This window comes from Heterodontus francisci, chromosome 16 (assembly GCF_036365525.1).
Source record: "Heterodontus francisci isolate sHetFra1 chromosome 16, sHetFra1.hap1, whole genome shotgun sequence".
Classification (NCBI taxonomy): domain Eukaryota; kingdom Metazoa; phylum Chordata; class Chondrichthyes; order Heterodontiformes; family Heterodontidae; genus Heterodontus; species Heterodontus francisci.
Genome location: NC_090386.1, coordinates 93,248,420 through 93,270,177, shown reverse-complemented (window position 1 = coordinate 93,270,177; position 21,758 = coordinate 93,248,420). Strand labels below are relative to the sequence as shown.

The window sequence follows — 21,758 nt, the reverse complement described above, 5'->3', positions numbered from 1 at the left end:
CATTCTTCGCATGGCAGCACTGATGCTGAGGGGTAAACTGCCCTGCCCCTGTGTCTGGATGTACAGCTTACATAAACTTGGCCTGCATTCCTCTGAGGGGTATTCTTATCGAGATGTTTAAAATGTTAAAAGGATTCAGTAGGATGGATACAAAGAAACTATTTCCTCTGGTGAATGCATCCAGAACTAGAAGGCATAATCTTAAAATTAGAGTTAGGCCATTCAGGAGCTAAATCAGGAGGGATTTTTACAGACAAAGAGTAGTGAAAATCTGGAATCTGTAGATGCTGGGGATCATCTGGAGTCGTTGAGTAAGGGTAACAAGGGACATGGAGTTGAGGTACAGATCAGCCAGGAACTAACAGAACAGCAGAGCAGGGTCAAGAGGCTAAATGACCTCCCCCTGTTTCGGATATAATTCCCTGACGTCGCTCGTTGTGGAAAATCTGGTGAGCCGGATCTGTAAGGGAGCCTGGCCAATTTCCCGTCCACTTAAATGAATGAATGGAAAAGTCGGGAAGACCCTGCAGAGTGTGTAATTCTCCTCACCAAACTGAGAAGGTAAGGGCAATATGGTAAAGAAAGAACTTGCCTTTCTATAGCACCTTTCACAAGCTCTGGATGCCCCAAAGTACTTTACAGCCAATGAAACACTTCTGACGTGTAGTCACTGTTGTAAATGTAGGAAACACTAATTTGTGAATGTTGGAATGAGGGACAGGAGAGAAGTTGTTACATCCAATCAGCAATCACTTTGTTTGAGTCGCTTTGAGCCAAATGGCCTGTTTTGATGCTGTAAATTCGATTTCATCCTATTGCACAAACCAAGGGAACCTGCGAGCTTCCAGCTTTGCAGGTCTGAGTTGCACAGTGGACAGCAGATTTAGCCAGCAGCTACTCGTGCAGTTCCGTCAATCCAGTCTCTAATAAGCTTGTAATTTCTTGGCATCCTGACAGAAACACAGCAAAAGATGTCAGAGCCCGGAATCTCGATGCTCCCTCGAGCCAGCATACAAGGACATGTAGGATTCAAACGGCCACTCTTTCACGTGAATTATGAGCAGTCATTTGAAAATTCTGCTCTCTGTGGCACTACCATTTTCTAATAGCTTTGCTGAGCTATAACCTCTGGCTACGTAAGAGCAGGATTACACTCCTTCGACATCTCTGACAGGAAATTACTCATATCACCATAAACTAGAGTCTGGCTATTAAACTAGAGCCACAAGACGACATTAACTCTCCAGTTGAATGTGCGGAGTCATCAATCCACAACTGGCACCAGCCTTCGCTCTGTTGGTAGCACTCTTGGGCAGGATTTTACCGTGGGCTTCGGGAACACTGATGTCAGGCCCAAATGGGGGTCCCAAGCCCGCACTAACCGGCAGCGGGACCAGCTCGGCGATATTCCCAACTAAATAAGGACAGTGGGTGAGCTCCTGGTGCTGCCGACCCAGAGAACTGGCAGCTGTACAGCCTCAGCAGCCCCACTTGGAGAGGTGGGCATTGCTGAAGTAGGAGAGGATGCCCCAACGTGGAGGGGGAAAGTTTTATTAACTCAGATGGTGGGTGGGGGGGAGGAAGGCGGCAGACCCCTCAGATCAGGGGGGAACCCATCACTGGGGCCGAGGGAGCTGCCTTACATGCCCAGGCTGCCGCAGGGAGACCGCCCCCATTGACCTGGTGGCCTCCGCACACGCTGGGGGGCTGCTCCGCCACCGGCAAAAAGCCAGAAAATTCACCTCTAATTGGGGCATTAAGTATTTAAATTGACTGCCTGTCTCCATGGTGTGAGCAGCCAATCCAGATTTCTGCCCGCCCGTCCCCTGGTGGCGGGAATGCTTCGGGAAGCCATCCGAGCATGGCTCCCCGCTATTTCCCCACCCCAACAGGGCCGGAAAATTTCACTCCCTTGTCATTAATTCAGGAGGTTGTTGCTTCAAGTCTCAGCTTGACACCCCCCGTGCAGTATTGAGGGAATGCTGCACTGTCACAGGCGCCATCTTTTGGCTAAGGTGTTAAACTGAGGCTCTGTCCACCATCTCGGGTGGATGCAAGGTTCCGTGGTACTATTTCGAAGAAGGGAAGGGGAGCCCTGCCTTGTGTCCTGGACAATATTTATCCCACAACCAACATTATTAAAAGCAGATTAACACATTGGTGTTTGTGGGAGCTTGCTGTGCGCAAACAGGCTGCCGTGCTTACCACATTGCAACAGCATCTACACTTCAGACGTACGTCATTGGCTGTTAATTGGTGTCCTGAGGTCATGAAAGCTGCTATATAATGTCAATCTTTCTTTTATTAATATTTAACCAGGTAGAGTGGGACTGGAGTCACATGTAGACCAGACCAGGTAGGGGCGGAGGATCCCTTCCCTCAAGATGATTACTGAATCAGTTGGGGTTTTTTTATGATGGCTTTTTACCCTCATTGCCCTAGTGCCAGCCCCAAATCGACAGGTTTGTCAAATTTAAATTTCACAACTTTCCCATGATGGGATTTGAACTCCCCACCTTTAGATTGCTGGTCCAGTAGGATTGGCATTTGGTCACTGTTGCCATGCACGTACACACCACACGCATCTGAAAAGCTTGGTTATTGACACAAGCTCTTGACTCCAGACTGAGCAAGTCAGCATGTTCAGCTTCATGAGGTGATCCATCCCAAAACAGACAGAAATTCAATGCTCAATAAGAATATGGCAACAGGCCCAGGTCAGTTCAATTGTGACGTTACTAATGACAGATTACTAATAAGTGAAGGCCTGCAGCCTGAGAGACAATCCTTTTCTCACCTCTAGCCTCCCATCTCTCTCCCTGTCACAATCTTCTTTGTCTCCTCCATTTCATCAATACTAGTGCTGCTTTACCCTTTAAACCCATTTTCCTTTCTCGTCCAACATGTCAGCTTTGACCCAGTGGGAGCCCTCTTGCCTCAGTCAGAAGATTGTGGGTCAACTCCCCACTCCAAACACTTCAGCACAAGTATCGAGGCAGTTACTTCAATGCAGTACTGAGGGAGTGCTGCACTGTCAGAGGTGCTGTCTTTTGGATGTAAAAAGTCAAGCCCTGTCTGCCCTCTCAAGTGGATATAAAACATCCTTCAGCACTATCTGAAGAGGAGCAGGAGAAAAGAGGCTGGTTGACTGGGTGTGGTGCTTGGAGGCTGAAGATCATGTGATGAAACCTCCAGGAATACATCCAACTACAGTTGGCAACCCTACACAAAATTCATACACACACACACACAAACAAAATTCAGTTGGGAAATGTCTGAAGGTTATTTTGGCAGATTGTTTGCAGTAGAGTTGCTATATCAGCTATTCTGCAGCTAACAAGCCTGTCAAAATTGCACTGATGCACAAAACTTTGGATCAGAGAAAATCTCTGTTTTCAAATTTCAGTTCTTGCTTCCTTAAAGGGGCGCTGGACCCTGGATATTGATACTCATCTGGCATTGCTTGCAGATTGATGCTAAACTCACAAACTCCACCATCTAGATGGACAAGGACAGCGGGCGCGCAGGAACACCACCATCTCCAAGTCACCCACCATCCTGACTTGGAAATATATCACTACTCCTCAGTCATCGCTGGAACGTCCTACACAGCGGAGACTGTGGGAGTACCTGCACCACACAGACAGCAGTGTTTCAATAAGGCCGCTCACCACCATCTTCAAAGGCAACTTGAGATGAGCAATAAAAGCTGGCCTTGCCAACGATGCCCACACCTCCAGAATAAATAGAAAATAAAGATGGCACCCCGTCAGTGCAGAATTAGTGGGGAAAGGAAGTTCGGGTGAATACATTGGGTGTTCATACAATGGCATCTCAGAACACGAGGCTGAGTACCAGTACGCTGCCCAACATATAAACATTGAAAGGCTCATTTTGGCTTGCTGCAGTGAAACTGAGCATCAAAGCACTAACTCGTAGGGCCACAGAGTGGCAGGATGATCTACATACACTGAAACACCCCATCCCACCCCAAGTCTCTTTGGACCTCCACTGTTTCTAGCTTTTCACCATTTAGAAAGTACTCTGTTCTATCATTTCACGGTCCAAAATAAACTACCTCACATTTGCCTACATTGAAATCCACTTGCTGCAGCTTTGCCCATTCACTTAATCCATCAATATCGCTCTGTAATTTTATGTTTCCATCTACACTGCTTACATTGCTGCCTATCTCTGTGTCATCAGCAAATTTGGATATCTGGCTTTCTATCCCATCATCTAAGTTGTTAATAATAGTGGTGAATAGTTGAGGCTCCAACACAAATCCTTGTGCAATGCCACTAATCACATCTTGCTAATTAGAGTACCTGCCCATTATCCCTACTCTGTCTCCTGCCACTCGTCAATTTCCTAACCAGATCAATAATTTGCCTTCAATTCCATGAGCTTCAGCTTTAACTAACAGTCTCTTAAGGGACTTGATCAAATGCCTTCTAGAAGTCCATATAAATAACATCCATAGACATTTCCCTATTCACTACTTTAGTCACATCTTCAAAAAATTCAATTAGGGTCACGAGGTGTGACCTACCTTTACAATCCACACCACTTTTCTCCGATCAGCTGAAAATTTTCCAAGTGTTCAGTCACCCTATCCTTAATTATAGATTCTAGTAAATTCCCAACAAAAGATGTCAGACTAACTGGCCTATAATTCCCTGGTTTTCCTTTCTCACCTCTAGAAAGAACATGTACAAACATTGCACCTGTTTCAGCTAAACAAAATAAGTGACAGTCATTCGCTGGCTCATTCCTCAGGGCAATGCCTTGACCAATCAGAGTCAAGCTGCCTGGTTTAAATTTCAAACGAAGCTTGGCAGTTAACTGTCAGTCACCATAAACTGGTGCATTCTCCATGGCTATGCCTCTGCCAATCAGAGTTCACTGGCCAACCAATCAGCAGTCTGTTCTCATACAGTTTAAAGCTGTTGTTTTCCCTTACAATGGTATTCTTGCGGATTGTCCTGATGAGTACAAGACAAAAAGCTTTATCTCCATTTTCAGCAATACGCAATTTCTCACCTTTCTTAAATAGTGGAGCGACATGCAGAATTTCCCAATCTAAAGTAACGGTTCCTGAATCTGAGGAACTTTGGGAGATTATAGTTAGGGCATCGGCCTAACTATTGTAGAGTAGTACATAACATGGGGTCCAGCTCGGTGGAGGACAACTTCTACAAAGAACTTAACCCAGGGAATTTGTCTGTTGCAGGTATCAGCTGATAAATCAGAGCATGGGAAAGTGAGCAGCCCTTCCATAATGTTTTTCAAAAAAAAGGCAAGGAGTAATGTCAGAGGACAGCAGGTAGGTGATTGGTTGGTAAGTATAGGAGGTTTTTTCACTAAACAAGGGCAGTGGTTTAAACTAGCACCAGGAAGCTATAAAGTCCTGTATTAAATTTACAACTTAGCTTAATTAATAAAATTTCAATTGGGGTAAGTAGAACAGTAAGTGAATTAATAAGAGTATTAGCACAGAGCAGATCAAGAGACATTAATTAAAATTAATGGTTTGTATAAAGGTACTAATGAGATTATAAAAGACGGAACAGAGATTTTTTTTCTTAGATCACAAATGGACAGCTAAGATCTGTTGTTTACAATTCCTGCACCACATGAGGGAACTTCAGGACATGTCATGTGTCTTGGGGGACCACGTGTCTAGGAAGTGACTCCAGCTGCTTGAGCTCGAGCTCAGGATTTCCGAGCTTGAGGGCAGCTGGAGAAGCTGCGGAGCATCAGGGAGCAGGAGAGATTCCTGGATCGTACAGGAGGTGGTCACCCCAACAGGCAGTGAAAGTTCAGGATAGTAGGTGGGTGGCCATCCAGGAGAGTAGGAAGACGCAGGAGGTGCAGGAGTCTTCAGAGCATGTGCCACTCTCAAACCGGTACTCGGCTTTAGAGATTGCTGGGAGTGACGACACCTTGAAGGAGTGCTGTCGAAACCATGGCATCAATGGGAAAGGAACTGAACAGGAGGGAGCAGCAAAGTGTAGAAATACAGTTGTTAAACGAGATTCCATAGTCAGGCAGACAGACAGGTATTTCTGTAACTGTCATCGTTAGTCCCGCATGGTGTGTTGCCTCCCTGGTGCCAGAGTAAAGGACATCACTGACAGGGTACAGAATACTCTGCAGGAGGAAGGGAGTGAGCCAGAAGATGTGGTACACATCGGTACCAACGACATAGAGAGAACAGGTATTGAAGTCCTACAGTCAGATTTTCAGGAGCTAAGGAGGAAGCTAAAAAGTAGATCCTCAAAGATAGTAATCTGGTGCTGGGGAATGAGGTGGGCCAAGTGGACCAAGTGTCTGTGGGGGGGCACTTGGGTAAGAGTGATCATTGTATCATAAGGTTTAGAGTAGTAATGAAGAAGTGCAAGGCACAATCTAAAGTAAAACTTCTAAATTGGAAGAAGGCTAACCTCAATGGGATGAGAGGGGATCTAGCCAGGGCAAAATGGAACCAAAGATTTGACAGGAAAAACTCTAACAGAACAATGGGTGATCTTTAAGGAGGAGATGTTTCAGGTACAGTCTAGGTACATTCTAACAAGGGCAAAAGGTAAGGAAACCAAAGCCAGGGCTTCTTGGTTGACAAGGGAAATAGAGAATATGAAGAAACAAAAAATAGAGAATATGAAGAAACAAAAAAGGGTGTATGATGCATGTCAGGTGAGAGTTGAGAGGGAAAGTGAAGAGGATAATAAGACTGGCAAAGAGAGAATGAGAATAGAATGGCAGTTGACATAAAAGAGAACCCAAAACCTTCCACTGGCATGTAAATAGTAAGCGAGTAGTAAAAGGTGGGGTGGGGCCTACGAGGGGAAAAGAGGGTAATACATGCTTCGACGCTCAGGGCAAGGCTAGAATACTTTTAATGAGTACTTTATATCGGTGTTTACTAAGGAAGAGGATGCTGACAAAATAATCAGTAGAAACGGAGATGGTAGAAGTAATGGATGGGGTGAAAATTGATAGGCAGGATGTATTGGAAAGGCTTTATGCTTAGAGTGGATAAGTCTGGTCCAGCTGGCTTGCATCCCAGGTTGCTAAAGCAAGTGGGAGTTGGGATAGTGGAAGGGCTTTCCATAATCTTCCAATCTTCCATAGATATGGAGGAGGTGCCAGAGGATTGGAGTGTGGCAAACGTGACACTGTTATTCAAGAAAAGATATAAGGATAGTCCTAGTAACTACAGACCGGTCAGTTTAACATCAGTGGTGGGTAAGCTTTGAGAAACAACAATCGGTGGGGATAAAAATCAACAAGCACTCGGAGAGGTTTGAGTTAATTAAGGAGAGCCAGCACAGATCTAGTTGAGTTTTTTGATGACGTAACAGTGAAGGTTGACAAAGAGAAAGCAATGGATGTTGTTTATATGGATTTTAAGAAAGCATTTGACAAAGTAACATATAAAAGGCTGATTAACAAATTTGAGTCTGATGGAATAGGAGGGTCAGTGTCAGCTTGGATAAAAGATCGGCTTAAGGATAGAACACAGCGAGTTGTGGTAAATGGTTGTTTTTCCAGACTGGAGGTTGGTAGACAGTGGTATTCCCCAAGTGTCAATGCTAGGACCACTGCTATTTTTGATATGCATAAATGTCTTGGATATTGAAATACAGAGTAAAATTTCAAAATTTGCTGATGATACCAAATTTGGAGGTGTAACAGACAGTGAGGATGATACCAATTGACTGCAAGAGGATATAGATAGACTAGCAGAATGGGCAGACAAGTGGCTGATTGAATTTAATACAGAGAAGTGTGAGGTGATGCATTTTGGCAGAAGGGATAGGAAGAGGCAATACAGACTAAATGGCACAGTTCTAAAGAGTATGCAAGGAAAGAGGGACCTGGGGTTCATGTGCACAGGCCTTTGAAGGTGGCAGGACATGAGAGCGTAGTTAGAAAAGCATATGGGATCTTGGGCTTCATAAATAGAGGCAAAATACTGCAGATGCTGGAAATCTGAAATAGAAACAGAAAGTTCTAGAAATGCTCAGCAGGTCTGGCAGCGTCTGTGGAGCGAGAAACAGAGTTAACGTTTCGAGTCGGATAGGACTCTTCTTCAGGTTCTGCAGACAGTGAGTGACACAAGAAATAACTGGAAGAAAATGAACTGCGAGGAAGTGCTTCCTTAATTCTTCTTTAAATCTGAGCTCCTTTCATTTATATTTTTGTCTCCTGGGTCCCCGGACATTAGCGTTGCCAACCCTCCAGATTGTCCTGGAGTTTCCAGGAATTAAAGATTAATCTCCCAGACACTGCTCCAATCAATACCCATGAGAAAAATAACAGGGGTGTTAAAAATGTATTTTTTAAAACTTACTTTGATTATAATGGTGATAAAATTGTTCGAGATGCAGGAAAAAGGCTGTTTGACAGTCAAGAATCATCCAATTGGGTAACAAAAGAAGTAATGTTAACCCTTGCCCCACACTGGCCTACAAGCTAACTCTGTAAACCACACCTCACCACCACTCAGCCCCCCCCCACCCCCCAGCAATCTGTCCACTCTCCTGCTAATGACAGATCATCTCTGGATCTGGCCTAGAGAAACAGGTCTATTCACCCAACATCCAGCCTGTCAACCTGGCTGGCTGTGGCTGTTAAATCTAGCAGGGCCTCTGGGAATCCTTTATTTCCGAGATTTCTCGCCACTAGACCTCCCATCTCCTTATTTTTGTTGGGACCAAAGAGATTGCTTGGTCTCCAGTTGTCACAGGAAGACTCTGTCCTACAAGGGATGGAGACAACCAATAGTATGAGTCTGGGGGTGAGGCTGGTTGGTGCCGGGAGACCTCCTGGAATTCCTCTAACGGCTGATTAATCCACCGCTAGACGGAATGACTCCAAGTGGAATAAACGTTTCCCTTTAGTACAGGACGTTGGTGCATTCAACAACAACAATTTTGTAATTATATAGCACCTTTAACATAGTAAAACCTCCCAAGGTGCTTCACAGGAGCGTTATCAAACAAAACCTGACACAGAGCCACATAAGGATATATTAGGACAGGTGACCTGATCATAGAGGTAGGTTTTAATGAGCATCTTAAAGGAGGGAAGGGAGGTAGAGAGGTGCAGAGATTTAAGGAGGGAGTTCCAAAGTGTGCGTTTAATTTATATTGAGTGCCTATTAATATCCCCACCTTTGGATGAGATCAGCTAACAGCACATGAGTTTATAATTGCAACATCTGAATCAGTTCAATCAATGTAATTGGGAGAATACACTTGGTAATGGCTGATTTTAACTACCTACATCTTAGTCCATCACAACAACCAGTCATAACCTGCCTAACAGCAACAACAACTTGCATTTATATAGCTTCTTTGACGTAATAAACCATCCCAAGGAGATATTAGGACAGGTGACCTAAAGCTTGGTCAAAGAGGTGGGTTTTAAGGAGCATCTTAAAGGAGAAAAAATAAAGAGGCGGAGAGGTTTAGGGAGGGAATTCCAGAGCTTTGGGCCCAGGCTTACGAACATACGTACGAACATATGAATTAGGAGCAGGAGTAGGCCACTCGGCCCCTCGAGCCTGCTCCGCCATTCAATAAGTTCATTACTCCACATTTCCACCTACCCCCAATAACCTTTCACCCCGTGCTTATCAAGAATCTATCTACCTCTGCCTTAAAAATATTCAAAGACTCTGCTTCCACCACCTTTTGAGGAAGAGAATTCCAAAGACTCAAGACCCTCAGAGAAAAAATTTCTCCTCATCTCTGTCTTAAATGGGCAACCCCTTATTTTTAAACAGTGACCTAGATTCTAGATTCTCCCACAAGGGGAAACATCCTTTCCACATCCACCGTGTTGAGACCCCTCAGGATCTTATATGTTTCAATCATGTCGCCTCTTACTCTTCTAAATTCCAGCAGATACAATCCTAGCCTGTCCAATCTTTCCTCATTAGACAGCCCGCCCATTCCAGGTATTAGTCTAGTAAACCTTCTCTCTGCCTCCAATGCATTTACATCCTTCCTTAAATAAGGAAACCAGTACTGTACACAGTACTCCAGATGTGGTCTCACCAATGCCCTGTATAGCTGAAGCATAACCTCCCTACTTTTGTATTTAATTCCCCTCGCGATAAATGGTAACATTCTATTAGCTTTCCTAATTAAACCCACCACTGGTAGAGCGATTAAAATTGGGAATGCTTAAGGGGCCAGAATTACAGGAGCCCAGATATCTCAGAGGTTTGTGGGACTGGAAGAGATTACAGAGGGGCAAGGCCATGAGGGATTTGAAAACAAGGACGAAAATTAAAAAAATTAATGTGTTGCTTAACCAGAAGCCAATGTAGGTCAGCAAGCACAGGGATGATGGATGAATAGGCTTGGTGCGAGTTAGGACAAGGAAGAGTTTGGATGACAAGTTTACGGAGGGTAGAATGTTAGGGGCCCAGCCAGGAGTGCATTGGAATAGTCAAGACTGGAGATAGCAAAACTGTGGATAAGGATTTCAGCAGTTGATGAGTTGGGTAGAGTTAGGCTGGACTGAGCTAGACTTTGACAAAAACATATCTGGCATTTTTTTTTTTAATTCATTCATGGGATATGGGCGTCACTGGCTAGGCCAGGATTTATTACCCATCCCTAATTGCTGCAGTCCATGTGGGGTAGGTACACCCACAGTGCTGTTAGGAAGGGAGTTCCAGGATTTTGACCCAGCGACAGTGAAGGAACGGCGATATAGTTCCAAGTCAGGATGGCGTGTGACTTGGAGGGGAACTTGCAGGTGGTGGTGTTCCCATGTATGTGCTGCCCTTGTCCTTCTAGTTGGTAGAGGTCGTGGGTTTGGAAGGTGCTGACTGAGGAGCCTTGATGCATTGCTGCAGTGCATCTTGTACCTGGTACACACTGCTGCCACTGTGCGTCGGTGGTGGAGGGAGTGAATGTTTGTAGATGGGGTGCCAATCAGGAGGGCTGCTTTGTCCTGGATGGTGTCGAGCTTCTTGAGTGTTGTTGGAGCTGCACCCATCCAGGCAAGTGGAGAGTATTCCATCAAACTCCTGACTTGTGCCTTGTAGATTGTGGACAGGCTCTGGGGAGTCAGGAGGTGAGTTACTCGCCTCAGGATTCCGAGCCTCTGACCTGCTCTTGTAGCCACGGTATTTATATGGCTACTCCAGTTCAGTTTCTGGTCAATGGTAACCCCCAGGATGTTGATAGTGGAGGATTCAGTGATGGTAATGCTATTGAACGTCAAAGGGAGATGGTTAGATTCTCTCTTGTTAAAGATGATCATTGCCTGGCACTTGTGTGGCACGAATGTTACTTGCCACTTATCAGCCCAAGCCTGGATATTGTCCAGTCTTGCTGCATTTCTACACGGACTGCTTCAGTATCTGAAGAGTCGCGAACGGTGCTGAACATTGTGCAATCATCAGCGAACATCCCCACTTCTAACCTCATCATTGAAGGAAGGTCATTGTTGAAGCAGCTGAAGATGGTTGGGCCTAGGACACTACCCTGAGGAACTCCTGAACTGATGCCCTGGAGCTGAGATAATTGACCTCCAACACCACAACCATCTTCCTTTGCGCTAGGTATGACTTCAACCAGCGGAGTGTTTTCCCCCTGATTCCCATTGACCTCAGTTTTGCTAGGGTTCCTTGATGCCATACTCGGTCAAATGCTGCCTTGATATCAAGGGCAGTCACTGTCACCTCACCTCTTGAATTAAGCTCTTTTGTCCATGTTTGAACCAAGGCTGTACTGAGGTCAGGAGCTGAGTGGCCCTGGCGGAGCCCAAACTGAGCGTCACTAAGCAGGTTATTGCTAAGCAAGTGCCGCTTGACAGCACTGTCAATGACACCTTCCATCACTTTACTGATGATTGAGAGTAGGCTGATGGGGCGGTAATTGGCCAGGTTGGACTTGTCCTGCTTTTTGTGCACAGGACATACCTGGGCAATTTTCCACATTGCCGGGTAGATGCCAGTGTTGTAGCTGTACTGGAACAGCTTGGCTAGGGGTGCAGCAAGTTCTGGAGTACAGGTCTTCAGTACTATTGCCGGAATATTGTAAAGCCCCATAGCCTTTGCAGTATCCAGTGCCTTCAGTCATTTCTTGATATCACACGGAGTGAATCGAATGGCTGATATCTGGCATGTGTGATGCTGGGGACTTCAGGAGGAGGCCGAGATGGATCATCAACTCGGCACTTCTGGTTGAAGGTTGTTGCAAATGCTTCAGCCTTGCCTTTCGCACTGATGTGCTGCATGCCTCGTGTTTGGGAGTCGTGTGGATTCAATGGCTGTGGGCCTGGTTTGCCAGGGCTCAGGAGACCCGAGCTGCAGAGAGGCAGGATATGCTGTTCCAGCAGCTATGTGCCTTTCCAGCACTGCTTGTGGGCCAAGCGGAGAAGGACTGCTTCCCCCATCCCATCCACACGGCCCCTTAAGCAAACTTTCTGCTGCCATCTGCAGACTTCCCCTACTCAATCACTTCCCTCGCTCATGATCTCTCCCCAGCACTCAATCTCTCCTCCATGATCTCTACCGCTTGTGATCTCTCCCTCCCTCCTGGCTGTTGCACAGAGACCCCGCCTCCACTGATCTCCAATTGCTCAAGACTCTCCCCAGCCATCCCCGATTTCGGCCTTCTACCCTCGGCTTTTCCGTCTGTAGCTGATCGACCTCTTAAGGTGGCCGGCAGGAAACAGAGTAAACAAATTATAATGAGGTCCTGCCGTTAAATTTGGCAGATCCTCCACGAACTAGGGATTCTCAGCGGCTGACATATGCCTCCCTCCCTCCACCAGCACCTCGCTCCCACTCCATTAACACTGGAACCAAAGAGTCTGTTCCCTTTCCAATTGGCCATGGGAAGACAGTACACCCGGAGGATGGACCAATGACGGTAGCGGGGTGGGGGGGGGCAGGTTCAAGGGGAGAGGTCATGTGATGAAACCTCCAGGAATACATCCAGAGTTGACAACCCAACCTCAGTCTGAAACACTGCTTTGAACAACAAGAGTACTTCTTGTACCCCAAGCTCTCCTCAATTAGCAACACAGAGCAGACGCCTAGAGTTCAACCTCCCACTGCACCCCAATGGCATTTCCCTGTCCCCAAAACAGGCCTCTGACCTTTGGCCTCTGTCCAGGCGATTGGCACCAGATGGCGAGTGATATTGCAGGCTTTGGTCCATTAGGAACTGGATTGAAACTCACCACAACAGACTTTACAGTCATCAGAGAGAGAGCAACAGCAATACAGTCAAAGACAGACAGTAAGAGAGACTCCCCAGTACCAGTAGGGAAGAGCCAATGTGTGATCTGTGTCACTGAGTCCTGTTAATTAAATAATTATTTAAAAATGGACGTTTTGTCCATTTGAAATGATAATAAACAATTGGCATTTTATGAGGAATTGATCACACATGAAGAAGCGGGCTGATTAAATGTCGTTTAATGTTTTAAGTCTTTTAGTGGGCACCCTTAAAGTCATCTACACCCTGAGAAGAAACACTTTATAGTCAATCTTCCTGTTATTTATGTCCTGCCATTAAATTAATTTCAGAATCAGTGAAGATTCTCACCAGCCATCTGCTCTGTGACATATGAAGGAGCCTTTTTCCCGATTGTCAACTGGCGTTGATCCCTGACAACCAACCACTGTCTTCTGCCCCAGTCTGTGCTGGGTTCTCTATTCTTTGCCAATAGGTCAAACACACTTGGCCTCATGAACAGGGGATAACAAGCAGCCAGCTTGCACCCTACTGCCCGCTATCGAGTGACTCCCTCTCCCTACTGCCCGCTATCGAGTGACTCCTCTCCCTACTGCCCGCTATCGAGTGACTCCCTCGCCCTACTGCCCGCTATCGAGTGACTCCCTCGCCCTACTGCCCGCTATCGAGTGACTCCCTCTCCCTACTGCCCGCTATCGAGTGACTCCCTCGCCCTACTGCCCGCTATCGAGTGACTCCCTCGCCCTACTGCCCGCTATCGAGTGACTCCCTCGCCCTACTGCCCGCTATCGAGTGACTCCCTCGCCCTACTGCCCGCTATCGAGTGACTCCCTCGCCCTACTGCCCGCTATCGAGTGACTCCCTCTCCCTACTGCCCGCTATCAAGTGATCCCCCACTAGACATGTGGAGCTGGCAATTTCTATAATGATCCACCCTGAGCTACTTCCCTCTATATGATGGTGAGGTGGGGATTCTCCTTGAAGGGCCTGACATAGGCTGAGCACGCTCCTATGGGTACTCGCTGACCCCTGACCCTTTGTCGCCTTGCTGAGATGGCCTTTCCTCATTTGTCACCTTAGACATGGAGCATTTGGAAAAGGGGCATCACAACTAAAGAGATGCACTTTCTAGCCAGGGGTTACTGGATAATGATCAGGAACAGAAGTCTGGATGATGTTCCACTTATTTACACTGGGAAACTGAGGCCAAGTATGGTCCTCATTCTGCTGCCCCTGCTAAGACCACTGGATACTCAGGAACAGGAGTAAACCATTCAGCCTCTTGGGCCTGTTCCACCATTCAATTAGATCTTGATCTGTGCCTCAAATCTATCTATCTGCCTTGGTTCAATAACCCTTAATACCCTTGTCTAATAATCTATATCTCAGTTTCTAAATCTTCTATTGACCCCTAGTCTCAACAGCTTTTGGGAGACAGAGTTCCAGATTTCCCCTACTCTGTGTGTAGAAATGCTACCTAACTTCACTCCTGAAAACCTAAAACTTAGAGCCAGACCCAAGTCCCATAGTCCTGGACTCCCAATCAGTAGAAATAGGGTCGATAGAGAGAAACTATCAGTTCCCTTTAATATCTTGCAACCTTCAAATCAAATCATCCGTTAAATTGTCCTGGTTCGTGCTCCTGGTGGATTTCAAGAGAGCACTCCATTAACTCTGTAATGATAAAAGCAAAATACTGCAGATGCTGGAAATCTGAAATAAAAACAAAAAGTGCTGGAAATACTCAGCAGGTCTGGCAGCATCTGTGGAGAGAGAAACAGAGTTAACGTTTCAGGTCAGTGACCCTTCATAAGAACTGGCAAAGGTTAGGAATGTAATATGTTCTAGCAGATAAAGCGGGGGTGGGGCAAAAGAGAACAAAAAGGAAGATGTTGATAGGACAGAGGGCCACAGAGAATAACTGACAAGGAAGTCATGGGGCAAAGGCACTGAGAGCGTGTTAGTGGTGTAGTGAAAGACAAAACATTAATGCAGAGAGGGTATTAAGTGACAGAATAATGAACACTCCATTAACTCTGTTTGCTTGGTCCATTTACTGAGTATGGAGGAGCATTGAGTGGGATAGAGGTAAAAGCAATGAAGTAAAATGGCAAGTAATCTTCTGTAGCAGACTAGTTATCATAAACAGGACTTCACCTCCACTAGGACAATGGGGTTACCAGCTCCTGAGGAACCACAGTTGGCAGTTATACAGCTAAACTCTCCCATGTTAATTGGCATCTCTGACATCAAAGAAACCCAATGCATGAGTCCCAAAACAGGAAGGTCAATTGATTTGCCAAAAATCATCCCAACTGTTGAATTCCATCCCCACTCCCAGCACAATGCAGGTTGGGAATTATGTTGACAGCAGTTGCCCAGTTTCTGTTTCCGGTGGATTCCTAGAGATCATTCCATTAACTCCACCTTTTATGCACGTTTGGTCCATTTGCTCAGTATAGAGGGGTATTGAGTAGGATAGTGGGAAAAGTAACAAAATAAAATAGGGAGAAATGTCCTGCAATAAGCCAGTTATCATTTTGCCCCATAGAGCAGGTCTGAACAATGTTGTATTAGGAAACGCAGCAGACAATTTGCACTCAGCAAACTGCAATGTAATAAATAATCCGATAATCAGTTTTTTAATGATGTTGGTTGAGGGATTGACCAGGGCACCAGGGAGAACACCCTGGCTCTTTGTTGAAATAGTATTGTGGCAGTTCCAGCATCCAACTGAGGGGAAAAAGGGGGCCTCAGTTTAATGTCTCATCCAAAAGGCGGCACCTCCGACAGTGCAGCGCTCCCTCAGTACTGCATTGAAGTGTTGGTCTAGATTGTGTGCTCAAGTAGAAACATAGAAAATGTACGGCACAGAAGGAGGCCATTCAGCTCATTTTTGGCCGCCACAGACACAGAGTAATCCAGCTTGATCCCACTTTCCAGCTTTTGGTCCATAGCTCTGTAGGTTACAGCACCTCAAGTAACCTTCAAGCTTTTGAAGTGGAACAGGACCCAGAGATTAGTATGCTACACACCGAGTCTAGGCTGAGACTGTAAGTCTACACAATCTTCTTTCTTCCTGTAGCCTCATCACCCTTTTGAGTCAAAAAGACACATCACAAGGTCTTCTTTTCGAACACACTCTTTCCTAGAGGTTCCACACTGTGGAGCTGCTTACCTCCCTCAGTCTCATTTTCCTTCTACAAGTCTTTTAAAACCCAACCTTGGTGTCCCCTAACCATCACTCTTCCATTCACCTCATCCTCTGGCCTACTACCTTCAAACTTAATGGTGTCTTACACCTCAGTCTACAATTAGCTTTCACAGATTAAACAATTTTTAGCCAGAGTCATAGAGTCATAGAGAGATACAGCACCGAAACAGGCCCTTCAGCCCACCAAGTCTGTGCCGACCAACAACCACCCATTTATACTAATCCTACATTAACCCCAAATTCCCTACCACATCCCCTCCTACATTAATCCCATATTCCCTACCACCTACCTACACTAAGGACAATTTACAATGGTCAATTTACCTATCAACCTGCAAGTCTTTGGCAGTGGGAGGAAACCACAGCACCCGACGGAAACCCATGAGGTCACAGGGAGAACTTGCAAACTCCGCACAAGCAGTAACCAGAACCGAACCCGGGTCGCTGGAGCTGTGAGGCTGCGGTGCTAACCACTGCACCACAGTGCCGCCCATTATCATTGCACTGGCCGGGAATCGAACCCAGGCCTCCCGTGTGGCAAGCGAGAATTCTACCACTGAACCACCAGTCCCTCGTTAACAGGCAGGTGATGTTGCCCATTCCTACCAGGTGTCCTTCTGTCCAGGTAACACAACCACAGAAATATACAGAAATTACAACACAGATACTGGCCTTTCGGCCCAGTCAGTCCATGTTGGCCTTTACCCTCCAAGCACAGTCTCTAGTCACATCTGCCCTCCATGTTCTCATACCCCTGCAACCCATTTAACTTCATCCACCTCAGAACAAATCTTAAATAATTTCTGCCTCAACCACTAACCCTAGAATTAGTGTTGCCAAATCTGTTTGGGCATATTCCTGGAGGTTTCATCACATGACCTCCTGTCTCTAACCTTCCCACCCCGACACTTCAACCGTTGGCTGCTGGACACATCATCCTGGAGAGTTGGCAACCCTACCTGGAAGCCTCAACACCTTTAGAACAGTCTCGGATCATCACAGTAACCACGGGAACACTGCCACTCAGCAATCTTGGCACTGATGCCAAGCAGAATCTGCTCTGCGTTGACACTGAAGCTGGAATCTAGATCGGGGCACCGGGATCCTGATTCCACAGGGAAGTGGAGTGAGCTAACCAATTCCGAGAAGTCTCTGGCAGTCGGTTCCAGTGTCGGGTCAGAACCCCAATGCAGGGGATGTAGGTTTGAATTCACACCCTATCCATAGTGTCAGTGCAAAACCAAACTGCTTCACACTGGAGCTTCTATTCTAGAGTGAATGGAACCTGAAATACAGTTGCCTGTAGCAACAGCAAATCAACAGCTCCACCCATAGCAACCATCATGGCAACAGACAGGAACCAACCCCATCACTCATCAAGCTGTATGTGGAGATTAGGACTTCTTCAAAAACCAATTATGGGCATGTTTTTCGAGATCCCCATCCCATGAAGGAGGCTGTGCTCTGGTAGGACAGGATCTTACTGGATAACGGCCCTTTCTCTCTCTCTCACCATCAATCCTGGTTTCATTGAGGGAAAAAAGGAGTAATCTTTGCCACATTGATATTCACACTAAGTGACACATTTCAATACAATTTACAAGTTCTGCCCAGTGTTTGTAAACAGAAACATTAAAAAATTTCCACATTTTTTCCACATAGGGGCACCGCCCCTTTAAAAGTTCCTTAACATTTTAAACTGGATTTCCTGCTCTCAGGAGGGCCAGGGGCTAATTGTCCTCAAATTTTCAGGAGTAAACAGTGACATTTTAAAGCTGTCTCGCTTAGCAAAATGCAATCTTATTGTACAATCATTTGGACACCACCATAAACATTATTTTCTCACTTACAACTTTTAGCAGCATCACATTTTCAGCTTTTTTAATGCAATCATTTGCTAAGTACCAGTCAGGAGTTTGTTTTTTGACAGATTTATTTATTGCATGTAGAAAATATGAAGCAGTGACTGCAAAAAATAAGCGAGACGGCTACAATGAAAAACCTCTCTCTCTGTCTGTTCACAGAATCACCTTCTTCACAATAACCCTATCCTCCTTAGTGAGCCACAGCAACTCCATTTATAGCGGAGAGAGAGAGAAATTATCTGCCAAAACACAGCCAAACGAGTAAGAAGTGACAAACTTTTTTTTTTGGGGGGTGGGGGGGAAGGTTTATTTAAAAAAAACACACAAGATCCTAAGCAATAAAATTACATTTTGTCAAAAGTCGTTCAAACAAATTGCATTAAAGTGACAGATTATTTTCCACAGGTGGAGGGGGTGAAATTGAACCCTCGGGGGGAGGGTAATATACAACTGATTAAAAATATATTAAAGAAGAAGGGAATATCAAAATGGGACAGCGTTCAAAAATCCTGAGACATCAGTTTAGTTGCACATACACATCCTGGAATGTGTGACAATGATATTTCCCTTAACATTGCAGATTAATGAGCTCAAATTCCTTTCCTCACACACTGGTGTCTGGTGCAACAAGAGCAAAATGGAAACTATTCTTTGATACACACACACATACACACACAGTTTCTTTCTCTCTCCATCTCTATATCTCATTTTTTACAAGGAAATGCAGCAGCAAAAAGATCAAAAGGGAATTTCCTTTGTTTTTAAAAAAAAAATCAAAGCGTCACAGTCAGTAAAATTACTCACCAGGAAGAGGCAAGAAAATTCAGGAGTAAAAAACGACAGAGAGAGAGAGTGAGTGAGATAAGATAGAGAGGAACAGACTGACTGGGGGTGGGGAAGGAGAGAGAGAAATAACAAGCGAGAGAGACAGAGACAGATCCAGCGCAGTGAAATCCACCAGCAGCCGGCACTTTCCACTTGAGGAGAAGGGGAGACCTGGGGTTCAGAGAGACACACAACCGACTGGGAATATCGCCCACAGCCAGCAGAATGGAGACCCCCCTAACCACGCAGCATATGCATATGCAGCGACTGCCTTCAGATTTGCCGGCTGTGCGGCTGGGGAAGACCTCACCGCTCACAGATCCGCCTCTCTTCCCTCTGCAATAAATGGTGTGTTCGCCTCAGAGCCATCATCCTCTTGCTTGTTCTGAACCTCAGCAGTAATTATAGAAATCGGCTGGAATCAGCTTTCAAATAGCTGCAGCTTCAAGTATCGATTGAAATATTGTGTGCAATACAATGTCAGGTTGTCAACCTGGATGACAACAAGCTAACCCTATCTCTATAATTTTTAAGGACCTCCATATCTGGCGAATATAGCTCATGATTGGCTGCCCCTTCTATCATTTTTTTTCCATTAACAATTCATCCGTCCACATTTATAATGGAAACTCCTATCTACCCCCTTCCTGGTGTAATCCCTGCAGCACCACCATTGCTAGGAGGGTGTAATTACAGCGTGACTAGTTTACATAGCCAGTTTCCATAGAGTCAAAGAGTCACTTAGGGCACAGAAGGAGACCATTCAGCCCATCAAGTCCATGCCAGCTCTCCATTGAGCAATCCAGTCAGTCCCATTCCCCCGTTCGATCCTCGTAGCCCTGCAAATTGATTTCCTTCAAGTGTCCATACACTTTCCTTTTGAAATCATTGATCAGCTCATTTGTTTCAGTTATGTTGATTGAGGGGTAAATATCGAGTAGGACACCAGGAGCACTTCCTTTCTCTTCTTTGAAATAGTGCCATGGGATCTTTTACATCCACCTGAGAGAGCAGACAGGGTCCCAGTTTAATATCTCATCCCAAAAGATACGACAACAACAACTTGCATTTATAGTGTGTCCTTGATATAGTAATGTAGCATAGTGGTAATGTTACTGGACTAGTACTCCAGAGGCCTGGACTAATGCTCCAGAGATGTGAGTTCAAATCCCACCAGGGCAGCTGGGGGAATTTAAATTCAATTCATTAATAAATCTGGAATAAAATGCTAGTCTAAATAATAATAATCATCATGAAACCACTGGATTGTCATAAAATCCCACCTGGTTCACTAATGCCCTTCAGCGGAGGAAAGTTGCTGTCCTTACCTGGTCTGGCCTATATGTGACTCCAGACCCACAGCAATGCATTTGACTGTCAACTGCCCTGTAAAATAGCCTAGCAAGCCACTCACTTCAAGGGCAATTAGGGATGGGCAAATAATGCTGGTCTTGCCAGCAATGCCCACATCCCAAGAATGAATTTTTTAAAAACTTCAGAGGAATGTTATGAGACAAAATTTGACACTGAGCCACCTAAAAAGATATTCAGCAGAAGACAAAAAGCTTGATCAAAGATGTAGGTTTTTGCAAATGGCTTCAAGGAGGAGAGAGCTAGAGAGGTGGAGACGTTTAGGGAGAGAATTCCAGAGTTTAGGGACTCGGCAACTGAAGGCACAGCAGCCAATGGTAGATCGATGAAGTTTAGGAATGTGCAAGAGGCCAGCATTGGAGGAGTGCAGAGCTCTTGGAGGGTTGTAGTGCTGGAGGAGATGATAGGGATAGGGAGGGCCGAGGATTATAAATATGAGCATAGGAATTTATAATGGAGATAGTTTGCCAGGAAGAGTGTGCAGACATCAGCAGCACACTGGCTGCAGTATGCACTAGCTGCTGCAATTTCATCTCTTCCTGTGTCCTTTACCACTACAAAGGACAAAAACGTCAATGTTGTGTGAACACCATGATCTCCGAGTTCCTTGCCAAGTCACACACCATCCCGACTTGGACATATATTGGCTGTTCTTTCATTGCTGCTGGGTCAAAATCCTGGAATTCCCTCCCTAACAGCAGTGTGGGAGCACCTTCACCACACGGATTGTAGGGGCTCAGGAAGTCTCACCACCACCTTCCCAAGGGGCAACGAGGAATGGAAAAGAAATGTCAGCCTTACCAGCGCCGAGAATGAATTTTTAAAAAATGCCTTTGTAGCAGTTTCCATTTTAACTGTGGAGATAGGAATTTATAATGGAAATATAAAATTCAGGATAGCACATATGACATCAAAGTGAGGACTGAATTTCATTTGCAAATCCTTGGTACTAATTATTCCCTACTATCTCACCCCATTTTCTCCGAAAACTTCACTTAGCTTTGACTCCCTGTATACTGCAGGATGTACAACTGTTACAAATGAGGCCATGTCACAGATTGCTACTCAGGTTCAGTGTATTAGTTTAGTTTAGTTTAGAGATACAGCACTGAAACAGGCCCTTCGGCCCACCGAGTCTGTGCTGACCATCAACCACCCATTTATACTAATCCTACACTAATTCCATATTCCTACCACATCCCCACCTGTCCCTATATTTCCCTACCACCTACCTATACTAGGGGCAATTTA

At 45.5% G+C, this 21,758-nt stretch overlaps 1 protein-coding gene and 1 non-coding gene across 2 annotated transcripts in view; both read right to left on the bottom strand.

Annotated features, from left to right (window-relative positions):
• The window catches only part of raly (RALY heterogeneous nuclear ribonucleoprotein), a 106,617-nt gene extending 87,381 nt beyond the window's left edge, over nt 1-19,236 (bottom strand). The window contains exon 1 of the mRNA XM_068048859.1: nt 19,116-19,236. The gene's annotated coding sequence lies outside the window, so the exon portion shown is untranslated. The remainder of the gene's footprint in view (nt 1-19,115) is intronic.
• Nucleotides 16,947-17,017, bottom strand: trnag-gcc (transfer RNA glycine (anticodon GCC)). The gene has a single exon. It is a non-coding gene; the product is annotated as a tRNA-Gly (tRNA).
• Nucleotides 19,237-21,758: the final 2,522 nt, after the last annotated feature.